The sequence below is a fragment of the Pseudopipra pipra genome, chromosome 1 (assembly GCF_036250125.1).
Source record: "Pseudopipra pipra isolate bDixPip1 chromosome 1, bDixPip1.hap1, whole genome shotgun sequence".
Classification (NCBI taxonomy): domain Eukaryota; kingdom Metazoa; phylum Chordata; class Aves; order Passeriformes; family Pipridae; genus Pseudopipra; species Pseudopipra pipra.
Genome location: NC_087549.1, coordinates 83,454,214 through 83,475,441, shown reverse-complemented (window position 1 = coordinate 83,475,441; position 21,228 = coordinate 83,454,214). Strand labels below are relative to the sequence as shown.

The 21,228-nt window shown below is 40.4% G+C and overlaps 1 protein-coding gene across 1 annotated transcript in view; it reads right to left on the bottom strand.

The window, feature by feature from the left end:
- The window catches only part of CDH20 (cadherin 20), a 121,537-nt gene that overhangs the window by 62,802 nt on the left and 37,507 nt on the right, over positions 1 to 21,228 (bottom strand). The gene's annotated exons all lie outside the window — the stretch shown is intronic.

The following is a 21,228-nucleotide window of genomic DNA, read 5'->3' as shown; positions in this document are numbered from 1 at the left end:
GTTGCTAGACAGAAATGTGTCTACGTGTATATGCATATGCATGCTTGTGTACCTAGATGTACATGGACATATTTCTAGTTATCCTAACATCTTTGTATCCAAGAGGAAACGGTATTTCCCAAACACGTGTGGTTTTTTGTTGGTTTTTTTTTCCACAGAAAAGGCAGAGCAGGAAGCTGCTGCTGGCCCGTGGGGAAACCTTATCTATAGTACCTTGTATGAATCCAGGGCCTTGCTGGCCTTTTCGTTAGCACTGACTTGAAAATACAATGATCACTGCAAGTGGGAGGAGAGTGCAAACAGTTCAAAGCCATTTTATGTTTTTTGGCTTTGGCACTGCATTAACATAAAGAAAATCAGAGGAGTTCATACTCAATTATTTAGATTTGTCTCATCTGTCCAGACTGAAGAACTATGCAGGGTTGCATAGTTATCTCATGTCTTCACGAGATATTATCTGTTATCTCATGTCTTTTATGTCAACAGATGACAGGATTTTTGTTACACAGGAAAACTGTAGATATGTACATCTTTTGTGATTTGATACTACACAACCTGCCTGTGCTCTCCAGCAGCACATAAAATATGCAACCCGTGTCAGCTTCTCAAAAGGCACGTCCTTGGCACTTCTTGTGAGCTCCAGTCTCATCAGGAAATAAGATGCTGTAAATCATTAAATCAGCACCAATCAGACACCTATTACTGGTGCAGAAGAAAGTCTCATTCAACAAACATTCCTAGTAAGGAACAGCCACTAAAAATGAACACTGCACTCATTTCCACGTTATCTAACACAGGCTACAGTACCAAAAAACCTCCATGTCCACTGCTACTGAAACTTCAGCACAAGCATTAGAATAACATACAAAAACCTGTTTGCAATTGTATATTTAGATCAATAATTTTGCACTTATTTAAGGGCCCTCAAAACTGGCAGCTCTCAAATGAAGCATCCAGAGACACATTCACTGACTGTGTTTCAGGCTGTGAAATGCTTGGGATGGTACAGTAGCAGTCAACTTGGTTGTGAAAAAGTTAGCATCCACCTTAGAGCATTTTACTCTCCAGTTTATGTGATTGGAAAACATAATTTTCACATAGTATAACATGCATTTGCAGGAGCAATTTTCAGTTGAAACAAGAAATTTCCTGCAGGCTTCCCATAATAAATGAAATCTGCAATTTTTTTTCTTTTTTTTTTTTTCTTTTTTCTTTTTTTTTCCCCTTTACTGTTGGCTATTGGAGAGGTCAGGAATAAGCAAAGGTAAAACAATATCAGGTTTCTCAGGGTGTCTTGCAAACACTAGACACAGCCTGCTTTGGTATGTGAAAGCAAAAAGTCGCTGCTCTGAAAAGCTAGCCATATGGAAAATTTGTCTCTTTGATCAAGGAAAAGAGGAAGCTCTGTGCTAATCTTCCACTCTGGGTCCTCTTCTACCCTATCTACCATCTCACTAAGGTGGAGTCTTGCATCTCCCTTGAATTCTCACTTCAAGCAAGAAGAGAGTTTTATGCAGCTTTTTTTTGCACCTTTCTCTGAACCCCCATACCTTTAACACCTCTTCAGTGCAGACACACATGTTCCTTTATTTTGCCTTTTGTGAGTCTCAGAGTTCACTTGACTTATAGTGCAATGGGGGCATTGATCTATTTCTATAAGGAAGGCATGTAATGTTTGCTGGCACCCATTTTGCTCATAAGCAATCCCCCCAGGCTCTGCAGATGTTTAAAGGGCTCAGCGATGCCCAGGACTTACTCAGCCAGCAGCAGAGCTGCCTCTGATAGACAGCATCTGTATAGCTTGCCATGTTTTGAGGCCTCAAAATTCAGCTACATATCTCATTGCTGGAAGTAATACCACTTGTATTGTCAATCTTGAGAATAAAGGAATTTTAGCTGGATTTCCCAAAGAAATGAGTATACAGTAGTTTCTTTCTGCCTGTCAGTCCTCATCTAATAAAACTGGAATCCATTTAGCCAATTTCAACCTTATTTGACAGAAAAGATGTTATAGTGTATAGGGAAGAGGATTATCTACAATATACCCAAAGGACTTATTTTTCACAGAAACATTGTATATGCATGCATTTGGGCTGATAGCAAGCTCTTCAAGTATATCTGCTTCTTAAATGTGCCACATGTATGCTGCTTGCATGGTTGTCTAATGGATGTCATCTTTTTAATGTGTATTTACAGACAGTTTAAAATATGCTCTGGGATCTTAATTTGGAATGAGAATGATAGTATGCAATTAAAATCTGAAATGAAATACAGCAAGAACATTGTAGGTTGTAATTGCAATTATTACCAGTAAAAAGATGACATGCCTGAGATATGGTCTGTCTATCATTTTGTAAGTGAAAGTTCTTCAAGGAAAGGACTGCTATTTGTTATAAGGTTGTATGCTGCCAGTAACAGCAGTCACCTTGATCCTCTCCACTAACATAATAAAGCTAAGCTGAATTAAGATAAAACCAGGCAGTATCACAGATGACCATGACTGACACTAGAGTACTTTCCCAAGTTTTAGAAGATGGCGCCAGCACTGCATCTTTAGCAATCGCTGTGTGGTAAAAGTTAGTGACCTTTTAATGGTGACAGTTATATGAAGTAGTTTGAATAATTACCCATGAAAAGATCCTTTTATATATCTTTACAGACATCCTGCAATGAGATGCTCTTTTGTGGCATTTTCATTTCCATTCTAAACCATATTAACGATTCACTGAGTCGGAGAATCACATGGGGAGAAAAGAATCCAAAACAATTTGCTGCTTCCAGTGCTATTGCCTGGAGGCTCTGCCTCAGAAACAGCCGAGCACTCTCCGCAGGCATGATGGGTGAGGACTCCTCACCATAAGCAGGAAATTTGGGACACTCCACTCTCACAGTACTGTCTCCATTGCATCTGCTCCCAGGCAGATGATGGGGAAAGATCATTGGAAACAGCTGCAAACAGCAGTAAACAAGCTGCAAATAAAACTGCTTAGGGAAATTATCATTTGGTGTTGCTGGCTTTATCACTTGCACCTATAAGTTTGCAAATAATTGCTTTCATTTAATTCAGTATATTGCATACTTCAACGGAAAAACAAAATGGGGGAGGAAGGAGGTGATGAAAAATCAAGAAAAGGAGACTGTGTAACAAGCAAAAGGAGAAACCTTAAAGCTATAAAGCATTTTAAAACATCAGAGGATTTTTTCTGTTACAGATGTTTTCTTTTTTTCTGACAGATGTTCAAGGAAGTAAATAAGAAATATCCTGGCCATTTAGGAGAGGAATATAAGCTTAATTATATCTGTATTCTTTTCAAGAAATCACTGAGGTGGTGGACAGTCTTGTATTAATTTCAGCAAACTCTTCTGCATTATTATTATCCTGCAGAAGAGTTAAGCCTACATAGATCTAAGCCTCTTTCATTCAAAAGACAGATCCCAAATCACTACTTCCTTTCTGTTCTGCATTTTCAGCATGACAGACAGAATAAAAAATATGTTTAGAGAATGGAAACAGGCTCCACAATGCCCACACAAACCTGTAAAGGATATACAATGGAACTCAGAAGCATTTTATGCTATGTTCTTTTAGCCTGTTAGTGAAGCTTAAAGCAGTGGTGTGGACAACTGATAACAAATATCAATATTCATCTTTTCAGGGAAAAAAGTAACTTCAGATTACTATGAAACTGAGTCTGAAACTTAGTTTTATGAGATCCAGAGGTGGCATCCTCAGAAGACTGAAGATGTCTGAATCAATCTTTATTTTTCTCTGCAGTTTGTTCGTGGCTACATATAATCAGACAATTCTCTAAGATTATTGCAGGTGGAGATGGTTCCACTTTTTTGAGAATCCTGGCATAAACTGGTCTAGGGCATCAAAAATACAAATCTAAGTAGCAATCAGGCAATCCCAGCTTTCCCAAGAGTTGAAATACTCTCTTAAAAAACACCCTGAGTGACAACAGGATTTCAACATCAACTTTTCTAATATTTCAGTGTGAAGGAGCAAGATTCAGAATGGGAACGATTTCAGGAGTGGAAAAAGATGTACAGCGAATGAAAGGTCTTTATGATACGGACTTTACAGTTCTTATGCATTTATAAATATACACATTGTATGTTTCCCCAGGATTTGTATTTCCCGGGCATGCCCAGGCATGCTTGCTTCCCTGCTTCCCTCTCTGATAGGCTGAAGAAGCTGCAGAGAGGAGACAATTACCATTCGCCCTTGCCTTCCCCGGTTCCTCCCACGTTCTTCCCTCTTTGCCTGTGTCCCTACCCCGATTTGTTCCCCCGTTTGTCTGTCTCGTGTTCCACCCCATATTCTAGCCCTTTCCCCGCCTGAGCCCATAAAACCCCAACACACCTCAATAAAGTATTCCATTTGCACCTCTACCTTGTCTCTGGATCCATCCATGCTGTGTCACGGCCCTATCCTCCCTCGGACCGTGGCATTTCGGTGTGCTAATTCTTGTGAGAAACAAAGAAGTGGGGTAGAAGGAGGGAAAGCAGATTTTTTTTCCCAAGGTCTAAGCAGCCTTTGCAGAGAACATGAGAAGCACAGAGCCTGGGACCTCATAAGGAAATGAGCACCTGAGGTTTTTCCTGACATTTTTTTCCCACAGTCAATATTTTCACAAACTCACTTGATCTGATACCTTCTGTCTTTAATTAAAATGCTGGCAGGTATGGTTTACTTGAATTTATGCCAGAGGATTTATTCTAATCTCCTCCTTTTATGATGTGCTCATCGGAGGAGCAGAAAAAATGACTCCCCAGTTCTTATGAAGGGGACTCAACATACTCCCTTAATTGTGTTGGAAATCCCTGTGAGTCTGAGCAGAAGACAAACATCATTCAGAAGACACGTCACCTCTAAAATAATCAGTGTCTGCTGTCTGTTGTGGGCTCTGACTCCCTGACTTGCACTGAGTGGGAGTGAAGTCAGTGAGTGGTCCCGTGGAAGTTTGCGTTGCTGCAATACCTGGAGCTGAGGGGAGATAACCTTGGAAGGTCTGAGGCAAGAGAGCAGAGTCTGTCTATAAGTCATGGTCCGTACTCATCAGAAAGTCAGAAGTGGAAAAAAAGCATCAGTCTAGACTGTTCCTAACACAGCTACTCAACCAGGGCCAAATTTGCCATTGATGCATATTCAGAAAGTACTTTATGGATAGCTCACAGAATAAGGCAGCCCTCAGCATGAATACATGTATTGCAAACCAGCCAGAAGCAGGGAAAAGTGCTGCTTGAAAAATATCCAGTAAATATGCTATTCAGCTGATCTGTACACTTGTTGTTAAAAAGAAAAAAAAAATCAACAAACCCTCCCCCTCTCTTCCCACTATTCAGATTACTCTGTTCGACAAGAAATGGTACAATATGTTCCTGCCATTGTAAGCAACTAGCAGCCCAACCCATGTCGACAGTACATCTGGGGCACAGCATATCCTACAATGAAGGGCTCCCAGTGTCTGTGTACTCCCTTACAATGCTCTCTACCTGCTATTGAGACAAAGGACTCAGAGGAGATGCCCCTCTCCCTCACCCACCTCTCATTCCTTCATAGCCTGCTCCACACTGCCCCTCTGACGAGATCACAAAGTAGTTCCGATTTTTTCTTTCACATTTTGACTGCTGCAGCATTTTTCTGCCCCCTTTTCCTTTGCTCCAGCTCTATAAGGCATTTCTTAGTGGCCTGGTTTACCTTTGCAAGCTAAATGGAAGGTGCTGATGGTGCATTCAGCTGACAATGGGCAGGAAGAGCCGGCCACAACCTAACAGCACTAACATTTTGCTCAAAGCCAGTCCATGGTCTTGCCACCCCCAAACTGTCTCAGGACAGAAACACCTGCCTTTATCAGAAGATGTGAAAGTTTGTCTTTAATTAAGTCCAACACAGATACTCTGGGGCTCAGTAGGCTTGTGCTTTAGATGCTCAGCTTAGAAGGTAAGGCATTGCTCCATTCTATTTGTTAAAATGAGGCTTCACCATGAACTGCGTAATTAAGGGCTGAGAGGAGAAAAAAAAGCAATTGAATTAAACCTGACAGCATAATGCAAAGAATCAATAGCTTTATTTGCTGCTTAATGATGATGATACAGTTCTCATTTCATTATATGTGAGTCACAATCAGCTTTGTGTTGGCTTAATTGTATTTAGCAAGTAAACTGAGGCATGCAATTTGTAGCAGCAACACCTGTTAAGGAAACCTTAAGACTATTGTAAGTTAGTCCTGAGCAGTGAAATGAATTTTCTTCCAATCCAGCACACTAGATTATTACAACTTTTTTTTTTTTTTTTTTTTTTTCCAAATTAGCAATAACATAATAAAGACTTCTTTTGACTGACAGGACAGAAAACCCAAGCATTCTGTAGCAATGTATCTTGTGATCTGAGCCCCACAATGACTTGTTTCAGTTTTCACATGTTTGGGATTACACAGTAATTCCTAGATCCCTGTGTCTCTGTGAAGTGATTCCAGCTTTTGGCAATGGTTAAACAGCATTCTATTGCTTTTCCTTTTCATAACCTGTCTACCAAAAATATCACGTAAAAGAAGCAGAAAGGGGAACAGAAGTGGGTGAGAAAAGAAATCAAAGGAGACAACTGAGGAAGGAATGACTGTCACAAGACTGAAGGCATTGTAGGTGTTTTAAGCAAAGTAGCAATGGGAAACACTCTACTCATTCATTTTATTCTAAAGTTCTACAGAGTGGTTCAGCCTCAGAGGTTTAGCTATGATGAATGTGGGAAGGGACATTGCTGCAAATGAGTTCCAGTAGACTGCAAATGCAAGGAGGCACTGGCAAAATGAGGGACAGGGTAGCCCATGACCACTTTCTTTGTCTTTATTTCTCCTCTTCTTCTGATCTGTTTTGCTCATGGTTCCTCTTTCTCCTCACTGTCTGCCTCTCTGTTGGTCTGTGTCTTTTTAGCGGCCTCCCTTTTTCCCCAGCCTCCTGGTGAGGTCCCTGTGTTTTGTCACAACCCAAGTGTGCAAGTTCAGCAGTATAGAGGCCTCTGGGTACTTGGGGTGCCCTGTGACTCCTCCAGGACCCAGATGAATGCTCAGAGGAGGGTGAAGGTGCAGGCACAGCCATGTCCATCCTGGGCTAAGCCCTGATGCACAGCTAAAATGGGCAGGTGCCAGGGACTGTTCTGGCACACATCCCACAGCAAGGACAGGGGATGCCAAATGCTATTTCAGTTCCTCAGCTTTGACCTGAAATGGCAGGTCTTTCTGATTGAAATAGCTTAGTTTGCTTTTGCCCAAAAGCTGTCTTTTCCTTCCCTCTTGTGCATCCTGCAGTGCCTGTGCTACCAGAGGACATTCAGTAGTTCATATTTCAGGGAAGCAGGGGGACTCATAATTATTACTGTCATTCTCCAGTTGCCTTTGCTTTACAGGTCTGCCCTTAATTCTGATCTCAGTTACCAGGGATTGCACATTTTAATATTACTCTTTTAATGAACTGCAGAAGTGAGGAGCTTTAAACAGCTCAACAGTCACATCACAGCTGAGGCTTGATATTGTTTTTCTCTAATCACAAGATGTTAGCTGTGGAGAGGTGTTGAGGAGGGCCTGACAATGGGGTGCCTGCACAGAACAGGTGGATTTTCACAGCTTTGTGTAAAATCTGCAGATTTCCTTGGGGACCTAATGAATTAAACATTAAGTCAATATATATTGCGGTAAACACATTTCCATGATCAAATTCAGGGGGAAAAAAAAGCAAAATCACATCTACGTGTGAAGACCTCCAAGACTTCTATGTCCAACAACTGGGAGTGCTAAAATGCAGTGTTCTCCTAGGAATTTCTGCTACAGCAAAAATCACATTGTGAGTGTCTATATTTATTATTTCATGTTGATTTTCTGTGTAACATACATTCAGCTTGAGAGTAAAGTGGATATTTGTTTCCCAACTGAAGACCTTGCAAACCATATGTACACCTGGACTGGCAAAGTCTTTTACATAGCTAGCAAGTATGAATGGTTAATTGGCAAAACTGCACTGCTGTTCAACCTCATACAATTCTGTTGGCCTCGCTGCAATTAGAGAGCTTGTGACTAATTCACTCTCTGTAAATACTTCTGAGGATGATGCATCTGATAGAATAGGAACCTCAGCTCCTGTCTGCCTACCTGCATCAAGTCAAAATAATTTACTTTGCGGGACAAAATAAAGGGAAAAGCAGCAGAAGAAACTCAGAGTGTTGTTAGACCCCCTGAGCAAGAAGATGCTCTTTTTATGTGGTAATTTTTCACAGTAAAGTTACATACAAATGGAACAAAATCCTCCTTCTCCCCTGTCTTTAGGCTGCTGAATACCTTATTAGATGCTTTTCTCCCAGAGTATGAGGAATCCCTGACAGAGGACTATCAGCCTCTTAGAAAGATAAATCAGGATCTTCCCTCCAAGTTCATGAGCCATTTTCTCATACACAAGATCATGAAGGATTTTAAGGGACCTGTGAATTAAAATATGTTGCCCAGTTCTTTCCATGATAGCTTCTGGGAGGTGAAAGCACTTTGAGAGCAAATGGTGTCCATTCCCTTCCATTTCCATGCATTCAGAAGGTCATACAGAGCCTGAAGATAAGAACAAAACATGGCACTGGAGACCTCTGGAAAGTAACATATCTTCTCTTCAAGATGCTTATGGCTAACATTTGCTATTTTCCTTATGTTAAAGCAGAAAATGGGAGCAAGGGCATCATCGATATTCCTAACAATGCTGTGAAGATAAATATTCCCAAAGCTTGTCAGTAGCTTGGGTAACAGGAGGTCAGAAGGGTGGAGACCACAGTCCTGTGTACCCAGAAGATGATATTTCAGTGCTGGCATGTACCAATCTTTTTCCAACTAGAGTGGCAGCTGACTCTTTAACAGCCGAGATGGATTACTTCTGAAGGCCTGTCTAACCCAGCAAATCACAGATATTTTCTTTAAGTGAAGGCCCAATGTCTGACTAAGTAATAGACCAGGACTGGTTTTGCAGGAATTTCTGTTTTGCAAACTGTATTGCTTCAAATTACAAAGGAAAGTAAAGGTTAGTTTTGTTTTGTTTTTCTTCTTTGGAACCTTAAATAAACGAAGAAGGAATTGCAGAATTGGAAAGAACCTTTGCATTCAAAACTAGAGGCTTGACTAATTTTGAATAAATACTAACACTTTCCTGTGCTTAAAGATCTATTAAGTAAAATCAAATTGCAAGCTCCTGATCGTGATGAGATAGCTGCAGTATGTTAATAGCCTTTGTCTGCATGTGAGTGGGAGTATGGAGAGGGAAAATGCTTTCACAGAAAACAAAGCAAACAGCACTGTTGTGTTTGCAAGGATATTAGGAGTCTGCAGATGAGGGAGGTAAACCATTGCTTTTATTAATAGCAGCAGATCAATGCCACTAGATTGACAGAAACTGAGAGTAAAGCAAAAAAACAAACATTTTTTCTAGTCACACCCCTTCACCTCCACTGCTGAGCACGATCCCTAGCTATGAACAGCAGCAGTAACATACCCTGACAAGTATGAGCTCAAATTTTAAGACCCAATAAAAAATTTCTCCAGATTTAAAACCTAAACAGAAATGCAGTCATGCATACACTGAGGATGGGCATGCTATCTGTATTGATGGAAGAGCAGATGAATGAGTGAATGACTCTGAAAGTGGTACAGCTCCTCTCTGTTTCTCCACTTTTCTTCTGGGAAGAATAAACCAATCCAAGCCAAGAGAGGTTTGCTTACTGCCTTTTCTTGGCCAGGGAATAGCTGCCCAACTCCAGCTGCTTCACCCATACCCATGGTGGGAGGCAGGATATGGGAGGCAGGAACTCCTGGATTTTCTCCCAGGCTAAAGCCAGAAAATTATCAGTTGACCAAGAAGCAAAGGTATGGAAGCAAGGCGTGCATCTGTGACTTTTGAAGGGATCCTGGGTTCTAGTTATGAAGCTGATTAGTACTAAGAGTCAGTGTGTGTGTAGGTTACCTTTGCGCTTTTCTCTTCAATTTATCAAGAGCTGGTTGAAGAGAGCCAGCAGTGTGCCCAGGTGGTCAAGAAGGCCAATGGAATCCTGGCTTGTATCAGAAATAGTGTGGCCAGCAGGAGAAGGGGAGTGATTGTACCCCTGTACTTGGCACTGGTGAGGCTGCACCTCAAATCCTGTGTTCAGTTTTGGGCTGCTCACTACAAAGAAGGACATTGAGGTGCTGGAGCCTGTCCAGAGAAGGGCAATGGGGAAGGGTCTGGAGCACAAGTTTTATGAGGAGCAGCTGAGGGAGCTGGGAGTGTTTAGTCTGGAGAAAAGGAGGCTTAGGGAAGACCTTATTGCTCTCTACAGCTACCTGAAAGGAGGCTGTAGTGAGTTAGGAGTCGGTGTCTTCTCACACATAAAAAGCGACAGGATGAGAGGAAATGGCCTCTAGTTGCTCTAGAGAAGTGAGAGGCCAGGGAGCTCCGCTGGGGGTCAAGGCCCCCCAGCCCCCGGCTGGGGCTGTGGAAACTTGGAACAGTATTAAACCTGGACCAGGTGCCGTGGCCAAAGGCTGAGGGAGTTTTCTCCACTGTAAGTGGGCAGCAGAAAGATGCTGAAGTGGCGGCAGAGACAGCATGGAATAGAGAGCTGTGGCTGAAAGCCAAGAAGATAGCCAGCAGCAGCAAAGATGGCATGGAGTCAAGCTGAGAGACGGAGAGATGTCCAACAGAGAGACCGAGAACCAAGTTCAGTAGAGACTGTTTGGGGTGAGACTGTCTTTAATTCCCCAAACCCTTGAGACTCCTTTTGGAAGGAGGGGGTAGACTTCTGCTTGAAGGGAGTCCTGAAATGTAGTAGCAGCTAGAGAGAGAGAGAGGAGCTGAGAAGCTCAGAGACATCCTGGAGCTGGACCAGGATGGCCAGAAGGAATGCGGGGGAAGTGGCCTTCCTCCCTTCCCCCGCTCCTTTGCCATGTTGGCAGTTTGAGACGCAGCAAAGGAGCTCTCGTAGAACGCTTGGGGCAAAAACTGAACTGAGAGCTGCCCTAACCATTCTGACATGAGGAAACTCGACCCCTCAAGGAAGGGACTTTCATGGGATGCCCTGCATTCTGTGATATGACCGTGCTGAAGCGACTTTTTGTCCCTGCTTTGCGAGTCCATGGGAGAGAGACCTTTGGCTGAAGGTGAAGGGCCGAGGGGTGAGAGAAAACCCCTGTGTTGTAATGAAGAGAGAGAGGGATTTTCCAGCTACGACAAATCCAGCTACGACTGCTGCCTTGAAGAGGAGAGACACTGCTGCCCTGAAAGTAGAAAGGATCTTTCCTTCTTCCCTTCTGAACTTTCATTGGAGGGAAAGGAGGGACTTAATTTAATGTAAATATACTGCTTTACCATAGGAGAGATAGTAAGAATTGTGTACATAATGTATTATAGTATTTATTTGTGTAAGTAATAAACTGTAATATAATTCCCTTCCCCCCATACTGAGTTGTGTTATGTCTGGAAAACTCTCTCACACTGAAACAAATTGTGGGAGGGGGGCTTGGACTTGGAAATTGGATTTTTGAGGGTCTTGAACCACCACAATGATCTTAAAGGTCTTTTCAAACTGAAACAATTTTATGATTCATTAGCACTGGAGACCTGTAACCCTCACAGGCTACAAAAGGCTGTAGGAACCCCTGTCCTAGCAGCATATCAGTGTAAAAGCTTCCCCATAAAAAGGAAACCCAAAGTTACTTACATAGGCAGTTTAATGTGAACACAGCCATGGCTACACCAGAAATTTTTCCAGTGTACCTATGTGAGAAAGTCTTGCACTCCTCATGGCTTACACGATTTTGTCATAAAGGTGCAATTTAGGCATCTCTTCTTTACAAGTATTTGAAAAGTTCTCTCTACAGAATTAGCAATAAGAATCAAATTTGGAATTTATTAAAAAAATAAATGAATGATGTAACTTCTGAAAATTTTAGTTCAAGATATTGAACTAATAATTACCAATTATTCTCTTGTTAGTCCCTTCATTATGTTTTGAATATTTGCTTTTTAATTGAGCATCTATAATGAGATTAAAATATCTGAGAATTTCCATATATTGTTCTATATATCACTGCAATAGCAGTGAAAAACCTTTGCTCCTATCTGGGTCAAAATGCTCACTTAATGATTTGATACATTTCTGTAGTTTATCTTTCCTAGAAGACTAATAATCATCAACTCCTGAGGGAAGTTAACTAGTCAAATCACATATTTCCACAAGACTGTTGCTGACTTCTGAGAAAACTGCAAAAGGCTTTCTGTTTTGCAAATCCACACACAACCAAATTTTTCAATACTGCTAAATGTTGTCACGTGGTTCTCAGTCATAGAGAATTCAGACTTCAGCATGGGATGTTACAACTAGATGATTTGCTATTGTAAGAAATAATGAAAGCTAAATTACACTTAGCAAATGAATAACAAGAGCTTTTCAGTGACCCATTATCCTCTTTATATTATCCTGGTCACGTAGTATATTACAAAACAGAGTCATTCAAAATGGGTATCCCACTTCTTATTTTACACTGAATGTACTTTGAGAGAGGAAAAGTGTGGTTTATTTGGGTTAATCAGCTGTACACATCCCCGGGGGAAATAATTTGCAACTTGCAGTTCTAGGGAAAAAGCTCAGAGGTTGTATGGGGTAACACACCAAACAAGATTCAAAAATGTCCTGGAGGTACAATAAAAGGAAATGCCATGGTGGGATGTATGAATAGGAAAAAAGGGAGGCATCTGAAACAGCCCTTCTCACTGCACGTGGCACTGAGAAGGCTTCATGGAGGTTTGCATCCAGTTTTGGGCACCATACTTCAAACAGTGAGTGGCCCAACTGGAGAGAAGGCAGAGGCAAGCACTGAGGCAGATTAGAGGTCTGGAAAACGTGACTTCAGAGGAAAGTCTGCAGTTAATTAGCTGAAAAAGAAAGTATTAAGGAGACAACATTGTAACAGTCATCAAACAAATAAAACTATGTTGTGAAGAAGAAAGGTACAGCCCCTTGTCTGTGCCCAGCATGGAGGCCCGATGAAGGAGTTCTCTCTGTCTGCAAGGAAGGATCGTGTCAGATGTGATGGACCCTGCAAGAACAAGGCTTATTATTATTGGCTGAATGGGGATGCTCTTGCACCTCCATTCCCAACCATCTTTGAACCCAGACCAAACTGGAGGTATTACTGATCTTGTGCTCAGGCAGAAGTGACCTCTTGACCTGCAGCCCTGCTTTATTTCCATTATAGAGATGTACAAATGCTGCTAAGCCAGTGCAGAGTACTGACAACCCTCTTCCACGTTCTCATCTCTGCCAGTGGCTGGCAATGGAGGTTTCATGCAAAAACTGTGTAACACAATAGTGGAACAAACTGGATGTCAAAAACATGTTAGTATTTATCTTCCTCTTGGAAGAATATGGCTTTATGATATATTGTATTTATAAGCTGACCCAGGGTAACAATATACATTTTCAATGTACATACACAATTCTAACATTTTAATTTTTTACTAGATGACTGGCCTCAGTGGTAGCTAGTGGCAATAAATTCCATATTTAATTGTGCTTTTGGGTAAAAATATATCCCATCTTAGCAGTTAGTTATGGATTATAAAGAAAAGGTAATTAGGAGTTCCCAAGTTGCCTCCTCTACATTATTCACTACTCAGTATACCTCTATCATGCTCCATGTTATTTATTTAATCTCCGGGCTAAGGACCTTCAAGATTTTCACTATCTTTTCATATGGAAGTCTTTTTGTGTCTGCAGTAATTTTCATCACTGGTCCCCGAATCGTATTGGCTGAACAGCATATGCGAATCTCTTTTTTCCTGACTGAAGCAAGAGAAGAAAATTATTGGGTGCTTTTTGGTTTCTTTTTTTCATTTGGGGGGGTGGAGTGGGGAAAGGAGGATTTTATGTTCATGTTTGTTTCCAGAAAATTTTTTGCATGGCTGATTTTCCACAGATTTCAAAATATATGGCTGCAGTGGAGGAATTACAGACAGTTCTGTCAGTTTGTTCTGAACTTGGGAAAGAGTGTGTGCAAGGTATATTGATTTCTTTGTCTGTAATGATCCTTCTTCATTACTTAACTCTCAAGCCATAAAATCTGATGGTTAGAAAAAATTCTGACAGCTTATATTTAGCTTATTAGAATTTCTATTATGGGTAGTATGTGTTCTTCCATTTTGGAAGATTAGCAAAAAACTGAATTCAAGATTATTCTTTTTTGTCATGGAATTTAAAGGTAATCTAAATAAATATAAAGAAAGAAAGAACAATACACAAAGTGCTATATAGTCTGTTCTGTTTTTCCACTATATATGAATGAGACCCTTGTATTTCTGATCCTTGCTTTGTCTTTTTAAGTACTGTGTGGATTTTTCAACCAGTACGTGGTGCATGGTAATAATTCACACTTTTGCTTCAATACTGCACTTCTGCTCCAAAGCAAATTGCTAGCATAAGTACAATCTTGACTCCTAACAGACAGACAGAGGCTGAGAAGAGATGACTGCGCCCTAAGCTCAATGCCAGCCCCATACCCTTGCAGTGAACTGACTGGCAATGTGAGAAGTACAGAAGTGACCCAATCAGCACAAGTAATAGTGCCAGAGAAGTTTGATAATGTCAAGGAGGTGAGGAAGGTTCCCCAAGGCAGAATGTCACAAGGCTATCTTCAGGGAGAAGGTGAATCGCAAGTTTTCTTGGAACACAGTTATGTCTCTGAGAGATATCAAACCGTGCCTTATGAGGTAACAAATCACAGCATTTGCAAAATATTTCAATGACAACATTACCATCGTGAAAATTATCAGCTGGGCATACTCACTTTGTCTGCCTTCAGGTCTTTTTGTAACAGAATTATAGCACAAAAGATGACATTTTGTTGGAACATTTTACTGATTTGCATTGTGGTTAGAGGTAGACATAGAATTCTAATAACATCTATGGGTTGCCTGGCATATGAGGGCTTATGTCAGATCTTTTGGGTTATATGAATTTTTCCTTTGATGTAATGATATTCTCTATTCTTACAAGAGCTATTTAAAAGACAAAGAAAAATCTCTTTTCAAAATGTGTAGTTAATGAAATAGCAGCCCGTATCACCTAATGCATTGTGCATTTCATAAATATATATTGCAAATTAGGACAGCCAGCTTTCCCATGCTCATCTCAATCTAATTCTTTGAGATCTTCTGGGTCATGGTGGCTTTATTTGAGAAATACGGACATAGTGCTGCAGCTGATCTGCCTTTTGGATATGGCATTAATGCAGATAACCCATAAAGAGAGCAGATCGATTCAGAGCTTCCAGCCTTTGAGTACTGGAATTATACAAGTATTAGTTTTATTTACTTGATAATTTGTGCTTCAAACTACAGTTTAGAACAGATTCATGTATCACTGGTTGCTCCTTCTAAACCTCTGTAGACCTATTATGATTGTGTGCATGCTGGATTGCAACTTCAGAATATTCAGATCTGGTAGTCCTGTTTATTTTATGGTGTTTTGTACAGTAATAGAGCAGCTATGAGCAAGAAACTATGCTTTTTGACTTTTTTTAAGGTAACATGAATTCAGTTCAGCCTGTTGCACAGAATTTACCATAAGAGTCAGCAAAAGTCATGGAGAACACAAGGTGTCCAGTTGGTAAGACCAGCAACTCCGCTGAAGTCTGAGCAACAGGCACACAAAAAAAATAAGACTAGAAATCAGTGGTATAAAACCAATCTGCTGGGAAATAAGCTAGCAGAATAAGGAGTGGACATGCTACCCCACCTACGATTTCCTTTAGGAGAGCTGTATTTGGAAAGCTGACTGGAAGGAAGTATAATAGTATAATACAAGTAAGCAGATAGTAGTGTGTGTGATAGGGACACCTCCTCTGATCACACTATGCACCCTAACACTGTAGGACTTTCCCTGATCCTGGAAAATGATGAGATTGAACCAAAGAAGTATCAGGGGGATCTAGAGGACATCAACAACTGTTTTGCCTTGGGACTACTTCTGGCCAAGTTCTATTCTGTAATGAATGAATGCATGCCTAGTTCTTTTATTTTATTTTTAGTGTCGTTTTCCATCTGCATCCCTATTTTTTTCCCCCACTATTTGTTCTTTTTCCACATTATTCACTTATTTTTCTTTGTGTGTGATTTGGATGTTCTGATATATACACTTGTTTGTTTTTTGATGTGTATGTCTTTTTTGTGTGCATTTGATGTACTTGGATAAGATGGCAGCTTTTGTTGCTACACTGAGCATGCCATCGAAAAGGGAGCTACCAGCAAGTCAGCCCAATGCCAGTCCAAAGACAATGGCTCTTGAAAGGGCTAAGAAGAGCGTACATGGTGCCTGCTGTTCTCCAGAAGTACTGTGGCAAGTAAGAGCCAGTCTCAGAGTCCAAAGCCTAATTTCTTCTGTTCTTGATGCTCTTTGCTCCTTATTTAGTGCACATTTTGTCATTCAGAAAACCAAGATGTGACAAATCAGCTGCAACCCAGATCAGATGACATTTTATCTTTTCTTTAACAAGAACAATTACTATAATCTCTCATATCAGCCAAATGGTTGCCAAATGGCCTCTGTACAGCTAAAGTCTAAGGAAATATGGCATGTTGCAAAAAAGAAGTTACTTTACTGTTTATATGTCAGAGGCATTAACCTTCTTCTTTTCTTATTCTGCATCTTTAATGAAAGATGATAGATCTTTAAGCTAGTTGTTTACCATAGTATTAAGCAGACTGAGATTTTTCTGTCAAAACTGTGAATGTATTTAATTGTCCAATGTTCTGCAATGACAAGGTCATGTTAACACCAGTGAGGCTCTAAACCAATAAACCCATTGAAACCAAGACAGAATTCAGTTGTTTTTCCCTTCATGCCAGTCTGTGTCCCAGGAGGCACAGAGGCTATTTCCATTGCCTAATTTATCACAGTGCTGACACCCAGATAATTTTCCCCATCTCCCTTCAGATCACATCTAAGTTATGTTTTCCCAGTGGTAGACTGAGTATCGTTATCCTTCTCTCCTGTAAAGCAGGCTTTGGGCGTGACACTAAGGCTACTCCTCCTCACCAGGTCCCAGACAGAGCTTCTAATGGCTGCCTGTTCTTCCAGAGGGATGGAAGTCCTCTCTGTGGAAGTCCAGTCTATATACTCACTCCTGGACTATACTTTTCTTGTTTTACTGGCTTAACCTGGGAGGTCTGCCTTTGATACTGTAGAGTCGACTCCCCATCAGCCTCCAACACAGGGAACTGAAACTCAAAAATAAGGCAATGACTGCATGCTGGATGACCTGAACTTCTCCCGTGTGACGATGCACCAAGCTGGGTGCAAGATGGTGCAGTGCAGGAACTTCGGGCACAGCCCAGCTGCGTACAGGGGCTTCACTGCTGCATCCACTCGGAAGGGAGCTGCATGGGAACAGAAGCTACTTAATCCAAGAGCCTTTAATATTGATTCTGGGAACAAGTAGCATGTGCTACCATTGGAGTTTTGAGTACACCCTGAGAAAGTTAGCTCTGAATGTGAACTGTTAGGCTATCTCAACCTTTAGTGAATTAAATAATGGTGCCTGGGCAGTGGACAGTGGTTATCTGTCTTTCAAGTGTCAGAGTAGGCCACAGTCTCATGGAATGTTTCATGCCTACTGGCCTCAGTGCAGACAGCAGTCCTGAGCATGATTAATTAACTAGGATAGATGCAACCTCAGGTTGCTCTCATCAACTGCTCAGATGTTGTCTGGCTGCATTTCTCACTTTCATACCTGATTCTGCTACTGATGAGAACCTGAATATTTTCATTGGCTTAGAGCTGCTGCTTCTCATAGGAAAAAAACCATCAGCAGTACCATAATTTACAAACTGATAGAAGTAAATAGGGAAATATGACATATTAACTTACTCATTCTATAGGAGTGTGTGTGTGTGCACGTGTCTGCATGTAGTATCTTCTGAAACCCTCTAAACTCTTGATAAACCCATGCAATCATCTTCTGCTACCTATCGTTTTTATAAAGTACAACTTCAAATATAATGTGTCAGATATTGTAAACCTGAGTTTATGCAAATCGAGAAAGTTATGCAAATGATAAACCTACTTGTTTTTACAGATGATGTTGGAAGGTATATATAACCTATCAGTTCTTAAAGTGAAGCCATTGTTGTGATAATACTTCTGTGTGTAGTAAATGTTTCTGAAATGAAAGCAGCTAATATGTGCGTTCTAGCCAACACTTATATGTTTACAACTTAGAAATTTTAATCTGAAGAGAACAATAAAAACAATGTAACATCATCTACATAATTAAATGATGTTACACAACATTTCATTTCAAAGAACAAAACAATTTTTAAATTATAGAAGTCTTGAAAAGATAGCCAAACCCAACCAATTCCTACATTCACACATTATAACCAACCCAAGAAGTAATTTACCTGAGCTTTTGCTTTCTTTGGATTGCAATGTAATAACAGCATGTGCAAAATTAGCACTCTCTGAAGGACAAGAAATAACTGCTGCAAGGAGAGGTCTTACTACAAAGCATCAACAATGTTGCAAGCAGTTGTTTGACAATAACGTAACCTTTTTTCTTCTAACACTCATTAAAAATACCAAATCAACAACAATAGAACCAAAGCACTTCTGGCCATTTATAAAAACCAGACAACAAAAACAAAATCTTTCCCATCTACCATAAAAACATATCACTTGTACATCAAATTGCAAAGCTCTTTGCAAACATTTCGTACTTTTTCTCTAAGATTACAAAGAAAGTCATGCCAGTTGAAAAACTGGAGGTTTTTTCTTCGACTATGATATAAAAAACCAGCTACAAAACATTAATTCTTTCTGAGAGAGTTTTTTTCAACAGCCAAAACAAAAGAAAAAAGATAACCACTTCAAACCACATTTATTTTTCTACTCCTTCTCACTGAAATGGATAAAAATTAATCAAAATATCCCATTTCACTCTTCCTCCTCTGATTCTTTTCACTTTCACTGAAGAGAGATTTCAGTGCCTTGTGAGCTTTTTGGGAAAAAAAAAGCAATCAATAAAAATTAAAGCTCTGATAATACACTTTGGAACATTCTACATGTACTCAAAGAAGGAAAACAGGCTTCAAATCTCTGGTGTGAAACAGGAAAGAAGAAGGATTTCAGATTGGACTTCCAGAGCTATAGGGTCATAAGAAATTTGGCTATGTATTGCCTTTAATATCTCATGTTTATTTTATGTCACTTTGCATAAATAATTAAATGTCCACGAGTATAAAAGAGAAATGAGAAGCACTTTACAGCTCTACAGTCAGGTTACTCACCTGAGAGTCTGGAAACCTGCTTTCAGTTTCCACTTGAAATAATATTTGCCTGTTTCACACAGTGGAGCAATAGTGCTACCATCCAGAGCAAAGATGCTGCTACCTGAAATACCCACTACCCTTTTTCAGGGTTCAGAGTATGCAGGTTTTCACAGAGGAGAGAATTGACTGAGATTGCTGGGGTCCCCTTAGTGGACATCAGTGGTGACGGCAGACCCCCTTCCCTTTTGGTTAACACACTGCCATGTCCCATTTCTGTCTGTATAAGCTGTTCCACAAACACAGGCTAGATTCACAGTTATGCTTGGAAACTGCATATTTGGGAAGAGCATTATTTTGTATATTTAAATATACAGATAGGCAGATAGACAGAAATTCACCCTAATTTTCAACAAGCGTTTTTGAAGACAGACAAAATATGTTTCTGAGGTTGGCTGGTCTATATACAATATTCAGCACAGGCTAACCATTTGCCATTTTCCAAGCCATACATTAGACTTGGTTGAACTTAAGGAAGCAGTTGTATGTGTGCAGAGACTCACTTTTAAGCTGCTGACACTCTGTGAACTGCGAAAGCACCGGTAAAAAAAAAAATAGCATTTCTCAGTATGGGTCTCTAAAACACACACATAGTTTAAAATAAATTGACTGAACATTTAAACCTGCTTAATTTTGGAATCAATTCCACGTTTGAAATAATCTACAAGTTGAAACAGCTGAAGCATAAAATGTATTTGAAACCGAACAAGTTTAAATATTGAATCAATTTTGGCATAAATGTGTTTGCATATTAAGGCATTAAAAATGAATCCAGTTTAAATACTAAGCTGATGAGAGGAAAAGCTGTGCTAGGGAAAAAAGATTAAGGTTGACCACTAAAATTACAACACACTCAAATATTAGAAAATCCTGGAGTTTATTATTTAATCTTAGTGAAACAGTTACAGCTAAAGGAAAAAGAAAAATCCAGCAAGCATCAGTATGTAAAAGAGTTAGTAAGTCATTTGAGAGCACTGAATGGGAATGGGTGAAGAGTTTCTTACTCAGATTTTACTCAGTGTTTACCTGATTTCAGGGGCCACCCTGTAAAATCCTCTTCTACTTGCAGCTCTACTTTACTTTTTCTTCCTTTTAGCTTCCCTTGGGAGTGAAGGAAGAGCCCATAAGCCTCACTCTTCTACTCTGTAATGCCACTGCACTCACAAGCCGTAATCTTTTGATATGAGTTAACTGTAATTGATTGGGACTCAAAACAAGTTTTTCTTCATATAATCAAACACACCACATAAACCTCTCCACAGTCTGCTGCAGATTGAGGGGAAATTTCTTGAGCCTTCCAAGCTGCTTTCCAAGTACAGAATAAACTTCATGGTCTTGGTTCTCCCTTGCCTATACCCCTGTGTGCAGGATGCATTCTGGGGCATACAGGGAGGGGGAGGAAAGGGAAGCAACAGTAGGGTACAAAATTCTGCTGGTGAAAGAAAAATAAAGGCAATGGTGCAAATGTGGTCAGACCAAAAAAAAAAAAAAAAGTCACATGCTGGCATAAACAATTTCCTTAGGTTAAGAAGTCAAGCTAAATTCGGGCCCTTTGCCTTGGACCCATCCAGCTGCAAGAGGCTATTATGGCTGCCCAGCTTAGCACTGCTGCTAGAAGCAGCAGCAGGTTCAGTAGCTCAGCCCACATTTTTCACCTGAATTCAGATGACTGAATATCACCAGATTTCATGCTGTTTAGTCAATTACTCACTTGGGCTGATCATCCTCTGTTGGGAAAGCTGCCCCCACCCTGCTCTCTGTGTTGCTCTTTACATTCTACTTCCAATATTAGTTCCACATCCAGAGGAAGATGACCATTGCTTAACTGTTTCACCTCTGAAATTG